The sequence below is a fragment of the Manis pentadactyla genome, chromosome 18 (assembly GCF_030020395.1).
Source record: "Manis pentadactyla isolate mManPen7 chromosome 18, mManPen7.hap1, whole genome shotgun sequence".
In the NCBI taxonomy this organism is placed as follows: domain Eukaryota; kingdom Metazoa; phylum Chordata; class Mammalia; order Pholidota; family Manidae; genus Manis; species Manis pentadactyla.
The window spans coordinates 1,912,449-1,921,183 of record NC_080036.1 but is presented as its reverse complement, the minus strand read 5'-3'; positions in this window follow the sequence as shown (position 1 = coordinate 1,921,183).

The window sequence follows — 8,735 nt, the reverse complement described above, 5'->3', positions numbered from 1 at the left end:
TGATCTCCCGACAAAGTGCCGATGACAGCTTTATTTATACCATTTTGCACAAGGATATGAATATTTTTTTTTCTGTGGATTAATTGGTATAGACAATTGATTGATAGGTATGAGCAAGTTTTTCTTCTTCTTCTTCTTCTTCTTCTTTCTGATCTAGTCATGGTTGGTCAAGTGTTAGACAGGTGATCATTTTTCTGTTCCTTGACAGAAACTTTTCCTAGCAACGTGGACTCTGTTGTGTTTTACGTTTCTATGCGACGCGGTTTCTAAGTGCATGGGACCACCGTAGGAGCTTGCAGTATGTAGCAGCGACTACGGAGTCTATCAGCTTAGGGTGAAATTCAGGTCACCTACTGCCACAGTGAGCTAGGATTCTTTCTTTCCCACAAAAATATTCTTACAAGTTTTAATAAATTTATAATCAATCTAAAATCATAAACTCATATCTTCATTATACACCCCTCTGTAGGGCACAGTAAGCAGCAAACTACATTTCCCCTTCCTCTGTGTGGATACCGACATCTCCCTGACATAAGACACAGGTCGCCATGACTCCACTACCGAAGGGACTAAACAAGTTCTTACATGGTGAACGATGCAAGGGCATTCATATCATAGAAACTATTTCTGTGTGTTAACTATAAACAATCAAGTCAAGTATGATGTACGATTATTCTTTTTTTTTTTTATACTTGATATGTAATTCTAATAAAATATTGACGTAGTAGGTAAATGCAAGAGATAGATAGAAGGAAGGCATGATTGAGTGCGGTAAGAGAGCAAGTGTCGATGATCAGGTTTGTGCCTATAGACTAGGTCTTAATCCAAACCAGACGAGGGCAGCAAAACATCCAAGGTTGCAGAAGGTTTCTCTCAACCCTGGGGGGTGGGGGGAGGGGGGAGGTTCTAAGCCTCCCCTCTGTTGGTCCCCATTTTCTTGCCTGCCGGCCCCCCTGCCTACGACCGTGCCTGTCTTAGGTTGTTCCTCCCTTGACGAATCTTACCCGTCTCTGGCTAGCCAGCCATCTTCCGGGGCCATACAGGGAGATGTAAAGCTGGTAAGTGAGAGAGAAGCCATATTCTTGGAAAAGGTTAGCTTTTTCCTTCTTGGCAGATGTATGCCCTGTGGCTTCCAGGCCCAGCACTTGTCTTGCAGTATCTTTACTTCTTGAAAAATTATGGGATTTGTTGATTTCACGTGTAAGGCACAAATGCTAGTCAAGGGCTGTCATGAGGGAGGGAGGGAGGGAGGGAGGAAGGAAGGAAGGAAGGAGGGAGGGAGGGAGGGAGGGAGGGAGGAAGGAAGGAAGGAAGGAAGGAAGGAAGGAAGGAAGGAAGGAAGGAAGGAAGGAAGGAAGGAAGGAAGGAAGGAAGGAAGGAAGAAAAAAAGCTAATAGAAGTAGCAGAGGGAAGGAAGAAAAGATGAGAAGATTGATGAAGTGTCAGACAGGGTTATTCAAGTCAATATTCTCTCGTAACTCTATTTCTATAAAACTCTCCATCACTAGTTTCACTAGCATGGTAACAATAAAAGGGGGGTATTCTCAGTGGAAATGGGGTGGTCAATGTTTGACTGACGGTAGGTTTCGGTACTTTATGCTGAGATCGCCATTGGGCCCCGGCGTGTTCCGTTCTTCAGGAGCACTGTCCTGAAAAGCTCCTGGGAAACTTATGTTCTCATCCTTTCCACACTGCTCGGCAGAGGTTAGTTAACCCTTAGCGAAAAGGCAGGTCAAAGCAAGGCCAAGAGTATAATAAAAAAAAAGCGAAATCAAGGTGGGTAATAGGGGGAGCCGGCTGCAAAGGCCCCTGCTTCGTGGGGGTCTTCTTCCAGCCTGAGTTTTGCTACACAGCTTGAATGGCATGGCTCCCTCAGCCACCCCTTTCTCCAACTTGCTCTCTTTCAATAAAACATAATAAACCTTTCAGGTTGCCTCTCCTCCCTGAGGCCGTCCACACTTCTTCACTCTTTAGGTAACTATCAATAAAACTTGTACTGTGCTTCATGACTGTGTCTCTGCCCTTCGATTCTTGTTGGCGGCGGGGAGGGACCAAAACCGAGCGCAATACACAACGCTTCCCCCTGACAGTTTCACCTACTGCACAGGGAGAGAGACCTCCCCAGATGTGGCTGCCCAAACAACACCGTGAACGTGTGGGATGACACCAAGGACTTCCCGCGGGGAGCGGTGGCGGTGGGGGCCGGGAGCCCCATCGATCTGGAAGATGATGGACGATGAAAACCCGGTCCTAGAACAGCGTTGCTTTAGGAGTGAGTGTGATCTCTGGGCCCACAAGCCAGGGTGGAGGAGCCACCCCCTGCCAGGCCTCCCTCGGCCCTGATCACTCCCTCTGAGCCTGGGTACGGCCTAGGAATGCGAACCGGCGACGAGATCTGCAAAGCGCGTCCGGCCCCTCCCTTCCCCAACCCCTTTGACTCGGATGGTCACACACACACACACACACACACACACACCAACCGCCCTCAGCACCCCCACAGCCCCACCCCGACCCTTCCAGGGAAGACATCTTGTATGGCGTCAGCCTCCACGCCCAGGATTCTCAAAGGGTTCACGGGGTTGCCTGGGTTACGAAAGGGAGGCTGAGTTCGGTCTCCGCTTTCAGGGGCGTATCTCAAGAGATCCCGCCCTTATCCCCCATCCCCCACCCCCACCCCCCGCCATTTGCATGCTGCAGCCTGTGGGTGGGGGAGTTGAAGAGAGACATTCAATGGAGAGAAGCCCCGAGGGGGAAGTCAAATGCTCCCATTGAATTGGACCGGGGGGAAGTTTCTGCATTTGAAAGGAGCGATTGAAGGAAGCCCGCTGAAGTCGATCGTCCCTGACCCTCCCCTCCCCCACTCCCGAGTGAGCCCGGCTGACTCGGTGGGAACCGAAAGCTGGGGGTTTCGTGCCGAGGGGGGGGGGTGAACTAAACTCCTGGTCCCCGGGGAAATTGCACAGGGGAAAAGCCGAGTTGGTATCTCAGACGGAGCGGGGTCAAGGGGATGAGATGCTTGTGGACGACACAGGGAGGGCTGTTCGGTGACCTCCCGCCTTCCCCTTCCTCTGAATGAGAAGAGGGCAGAGGGGAACGGGTGGGGGTGGGGGTGGGGGCGGGACCCGGATGTGACCGTCAGCCTGCCCGGGGACTGAGGCTGGGGGGCGGCGGTGGCGGCGGCGGCCCCGCCCTGCCGCCCCTGGCCGCTCGATCCGTTCGTTCTGGGACCTGCGGGCAAGGGCAAGAAAAACACATGCCCGACAGCGGGGTCGCTTTGGCTAGGCGGACTCACCCCAGCAGCGCGGCTTCATGCCTCACGTCATGGTCGCTCCCACTCCCCCAGCCCACCCCAGCCCCGACTCTAGCCAGGGAGACAGACAGTCAGGAATTTTCTGGTTGAGCCTGGGTCGGTCAGAGACATAGGTCATGGATGCCTCCCCACCCACAAGAAGGTGGAACCACCCACCTGGGAGATGGAGGAGGAGACTTTCGTCCCCACGTGGAGGTGACCCCATCCAAAATCATAATAAAAATAACAACCGTTTTCTTTGGAAGACTTCCTTCCTTCCTTCCTTCCTTGCCCTGCCTTGAGAAAAACCCTCCCTTTCTGTCGTCTCTCTTCTCTCTCTCGTCACTAGGTGGCGTGCTTGCCTGATTCAGAGATCACTTCCTCAAGCCGAGGGGATCTGCTGGCCAGGGACCTTGGCCCAAGTGTGTTTTCGAACAGAACAGTTGATGTTCTAGGGTACCCTTGGTGGGGATGAGCAAAGCCAAACTCCCCTCCTCGCTGACAAGTCCTCAGAACTCTCAGGAGAGCGACCGAGAGGACGGATCTCGGAGACGGAAAGGCTTCTTGAGCCCTGACAGATGCTAGCCAGCCGGGAGGAGGACTGGACTTGAGGCCTGGGATGGGGACGAGAATGGTCTGCTTCGCCAGCAGGCAGGCCCGGTTCACGGGAACGCTATGTCCACCCGCCTCAAGAAACGGGGCGTGGTTAGGAGGGTGCGGGGCCGGGGACACCCGCCTCCAGGGGGAAAAAAAAAAAAAAATAGTCGTTTCCCTTCCCCTGGGACGATGGCTGGCTCCAGCGGGGCGAGCCCGGGAACGGGTGGTTGGTTGGTCAGTCAGTCCATAGACAAGGCTGGTAGACGACTCGTGGGGGATGGCCAGACGCTGGTCCCACACAAGGTGTGTGGGCGGGGGGTGCAGTGGTTCTGGGGTCCGTCTGGACAGTGGCCGCAACGACTGCATGTCAGAAATGTGGAGCTGGCCACTGAGCGACCTGGCCCCTGGCCGGCCTAGCCGGTGGCCAGCGGCATCCTCTCCCTGTCCCCCCGGCCCCCGTTCCGCAGCCCTCTGTCCTGTGGCTTGATTTGGGCTGGCTGTCTCACCCCTTCCTAACCAGCCCCCCACTCCCCCTTTTCGTCACGATCTTTTGTAGAGCTGTAACGTGTGTTTTATGTTTCTATTTTACCTAGGCCCTTTTATGGTCAGGGCATCGTCCGTCCCCTGTTGCTAGGAAAGCTCATTCCCAAGGAGGTCATGCCCCTCGGAGGAGGGCGATTGAAACATGACTTCGGATGAGATGAGATATTCCCGGCCCGTGACAAGTCCAGGGCAGCAACAAGACAAGACGGAAGGAAGGAAGAAATAGGGGAAGAGGAAGGGGGTGGGGGCTGAGGGGAGCGGGGAGGGAGAGCCAGAGAGAGACAGAGACAGAGGGAGAGGGAGAGGGGGAGAGAGGGAGAGAGAGAAGAGGATGAACTATACTATCTATCCGTCAACTGTCCTCATCAGGGATCCTCAATTTCCTTTCCTTAAGGAAGAGCATCTTTTTCAGGGAAAGGCCTAGATGGCTCATTCGCTCTGTCCAGCAGGCAAGCATTGTGCTGTCTGTGGTTTCGTTCCCAGGCTGACATCATGGCGAGGAACAACGGGTACGAAGGTTCCATGAAATAACACCAAGCACCCGTGACGGTAGAGCAACACAGACCGTCGGTAAGACGGTTTTCATCCACGAGCCCCGTGACCCCGACCGTCATTCTGCCGTCTCCCCTAAGTCGGGGTTGGATCCCTCAGGGCCCTTATTGGTATAAGAGCGACAGCCCGATGAAACCCCACCGTTTTAGGCATTTCAGGAGGGTGCCTGGGCTTGAGATTTCCGGGACCCCACGCCTCATGTGCAGTGCTCAGAAGGATGACGACAGGAGAGGAAATCTAAGGGATACGAAGGAGGGTGGTTGTGAATCTCTCAGGACACACAGGCCTGGTCCGGACCCTTAGGTGGAAGCGGTCCGCTCTGCGATGGCAGCGGCGGCTGCTTCCCTTCCTAGTCATGCGGAATCGGAGATGGCAGATCGGGAGTGCCGGACGGACGGGTCACTAGGTGGATTAGCCTTCCCCCTGACCCCACCCCCACCCCCACCCCCACCCCCACCCCCACCCCCACTTTGTAATATTTCATTTCATTTTATTTTATATTTTATTTTGGGGGGTGGGGGTGGGGGGTTTAAAGGTTAGTTAACACGGATCCAGGCGTCGACTCCCTGGGCTCTGGCTCCACGGGGCATCACAGGAAGTACTTGGACATATGTCAACGTGTGAGGTTGGAAAGAACTTCTGTGGGTGGGGGTGAGCTGAGCCGTCTCTTTGGGCAGCACACAAACTGTCCGGGTTGGATTGGGTTTCCCACGGCCCTGACCGACTGTGGATGTCTGCAACCACCCACCCACCCACCCACCCACCAAGGAGCCCGTCTTCATGTCTCTCTGAGTCGGGACCAGGCTGCTTCTGTGTCGCAGAGACATCAGGATGTCGAGCGTCTGACAGCCAGGGGGTTCGGATCGGGTTTGGTGTGCTGGTAGGAGAGAGGCATGCACTGGATCCACCTGGGCCACCAGCTTTATGGATTCGGTGGCTGCTGCCACCTTGGTGGGCCAGTCAGCTAGGGCATGTCCCCAAAGCCCAGGTTTCGTTCCTTCCACGGGAGCCTCCGTTTGGATGACAGCCGTATCGTGGGGTAACAGAATCATCATCGTCAGGGATCCGATGAGACTAGAACGTTCCCGATTTCTAGGAGTTCCACATCATTTCCAAAGCAGTGATGGACCCCTACCTACAAACAGAGCACACAGAAAGCTTTGTAGGCCTATCTTGTCGGACAGTGTTTCCCGTGGAAACTTCACACAATCAAAACCAGTTTAGCCACTTAGAATTGGACTGGAGTAAGTTTGTCTGAAGTATCAACACAGGTTTCTGGTTTCTTCCCTCCCTCCGCCTCCCCCTCGCCCTCTCCTCTCCTCTCCTCTCCTCTCCTCTCCTCTCCTCTCCTCTCCTCTCCTCTCCTCTCCTCTCCCTCCCTCCCCCTCTCCTCTCCAGCTCCCTCTCCCTCTCTTTCTCACTCGCACTTACTTACACACTCCGTAGACTAGGATAACTGTGGTTAGGGTCCGGAGTCGACCACCACCTCTTCAAATAGACAGAAGATAATGCAAGTCACACAGCGAGGTTTATTTCCAGCTAGCTGGGGTCCAAGTGTCTGCCCGACGCAGCGGGTTTCCACAAGGACCCAGAGCACTCAAAGCCAGGGGTTTCTATGGCATTTTCGAAAAGCACTGACTCACAGTAACTTTCCATAAATTTTGGCTTGTGCTACATCCTGGGGGTTAAGCAAAAGCAAGATAAGACCACTCCTCAAATGTTAGGGTGGTTCAGCAAGATAAGCTGACCAGAGTCGCAACCGCCCGCAACCCGGTGTCCATGATTAACTTGTTCTTCAACACCTGTTTATCAAGCCTTACCCAGTTCCTCCTTTCCTGAGTCCTGCACTCAGAAAACGGCTCTTTGGCCCTTAAGATGGCCATTCTCATGCTAATTCATTCCTACACTGTGAAAAAAGATGCTTGGCTGTCTGTGTGCCCAGAGGGACAATGAAAGTCTTCACAGGCAAAATACGGGAGGGGACCCGGTTGCTGGCAAAACTCAGCTCTTTTACTAGGAAGCACACCACACTCCATTTTCTTAACGAATGAAAGACCCAATGAAGGCAACACCCAGCACAGGAAAATCGTTTGAAAAGTCGATGCCTTTAAAGGCAATGCACACACATCACACACAACACACACAACACACACAACACACACACAACACACACAACACACACACACACACAACACACACACACACACACACACACACACACACACACACACACACACACACACACACACACACACACACCAGCCCTTTCACAGTCTCTCACATAGGAAGAGCAGACCAATAGTCCCAGGACACTTTGTCTTCCTGACACAGAGAAAACTAGATTTTATTCTTGTGCCAGCTTACTTCTGCTATTAAAAATCATCTTAAAGAAACTCATTTAGATCGTAGCTGGCCTGATCACACACGTCGATTCTTTTCCCAAGGTTCCTTTTCACAGCCCTTCTGCAACTTTCTTCTTTATGTTCAGCTTTCGTCCAAAGATTTCCTTTTTTCAGGAACCAGCCTCTCACACTTTTAGGACACCATTTCTTTTCCTCTCTCAATTCCTCTCTTCCTTCCCTCTTTCCTTTCTGCCACCAGCCCCTCCCTCTCCCTCCAACCCCCTTCCTCCTCCCCTCCCCCCCCCAGTGAAAATGCATTTCTGTGTCTCATACCTTCTTTGACTGAAAGCATAAAGCATACGTCCCACTTTTCCTGCATACAGAGATGTTTCCTGTATTTATTATTGCCAGTGGCTTTTGTGACACTTAGAAGGATTCTTAGCTTGCCGAGACATCACTTCCTGTTTTTTTTTTCCCCCTTAATCTATAAAATTTTGGTTTCTGTTGTTAAGTAGCAAGCATATCAAAAATGTGTGGAGAACGACCACCACTCAGCTTTCATAAACCCACTTTTCTCATATGGAATATGTTTTCAGGAAGAAGTAACACGTGGCAGAGGCGATGGAGGCCTCCCGTGCATCACTTGAGCCCATTTGCCTCCTGTTTCTGCGGAGGTAAACATGAGCCAGATTGGGGTGTTCACCCTTCCCGTGTGTGTTCTTAGGCTTTTAGTATATGTGTCACAGCAGTCTTGCTTGGCATGTTCTGAAACGACGAAACCTTCTCACAGGGCACATCGCTTGGCCATTTCTTAACTCATCATGGTTCCTGAGGGGAAGCCAAAGTAATACACGTACCTTGTACTCATTCGTGTCGGCAACCAAAGATGACAAACAAACCTCTTGCACGGTCCATTTGCTAATGGGCACTGGTTCCAGGGTTCCACAGTTAAAACAGCAGTACTGCAGTGAACTTTCTGGACACGTCTCCGTGAGGAGAGTTGGCATGGCGAGAATGACCGTCGCCTACGATGCCCACAGGATGGGTGAGTGCATTGGCATCTCCAAATAAACTAGGTGTTGCGGACCACTCTCCGAGGTGATCGCAGAAGTCTCCCTGCCGCCAGCAGAGACGAGAGAGCCCACGGCTCCAAACTCAGCAACGTGGTAAGCATCGGGGTTCGGTTAGATTTTCACATACGTCCGCCCATCGAATGGCAGTGCCACGGTATCTCAAGGTTGTTTCCGTGTACAGTTCTCGGGTGACTGGTGAGAGGAAGTAGCTCGTCCAGGGGGAAAAGGACTATTCCGGGATGCTCGCCTGTGAATCACCCTTCCCGGATTCTTGCACCATCGTCTGGATTTCCAGCGAGCCCTCCGTCAGTGACACGGCACGCAATCAGAAGTTTGGAT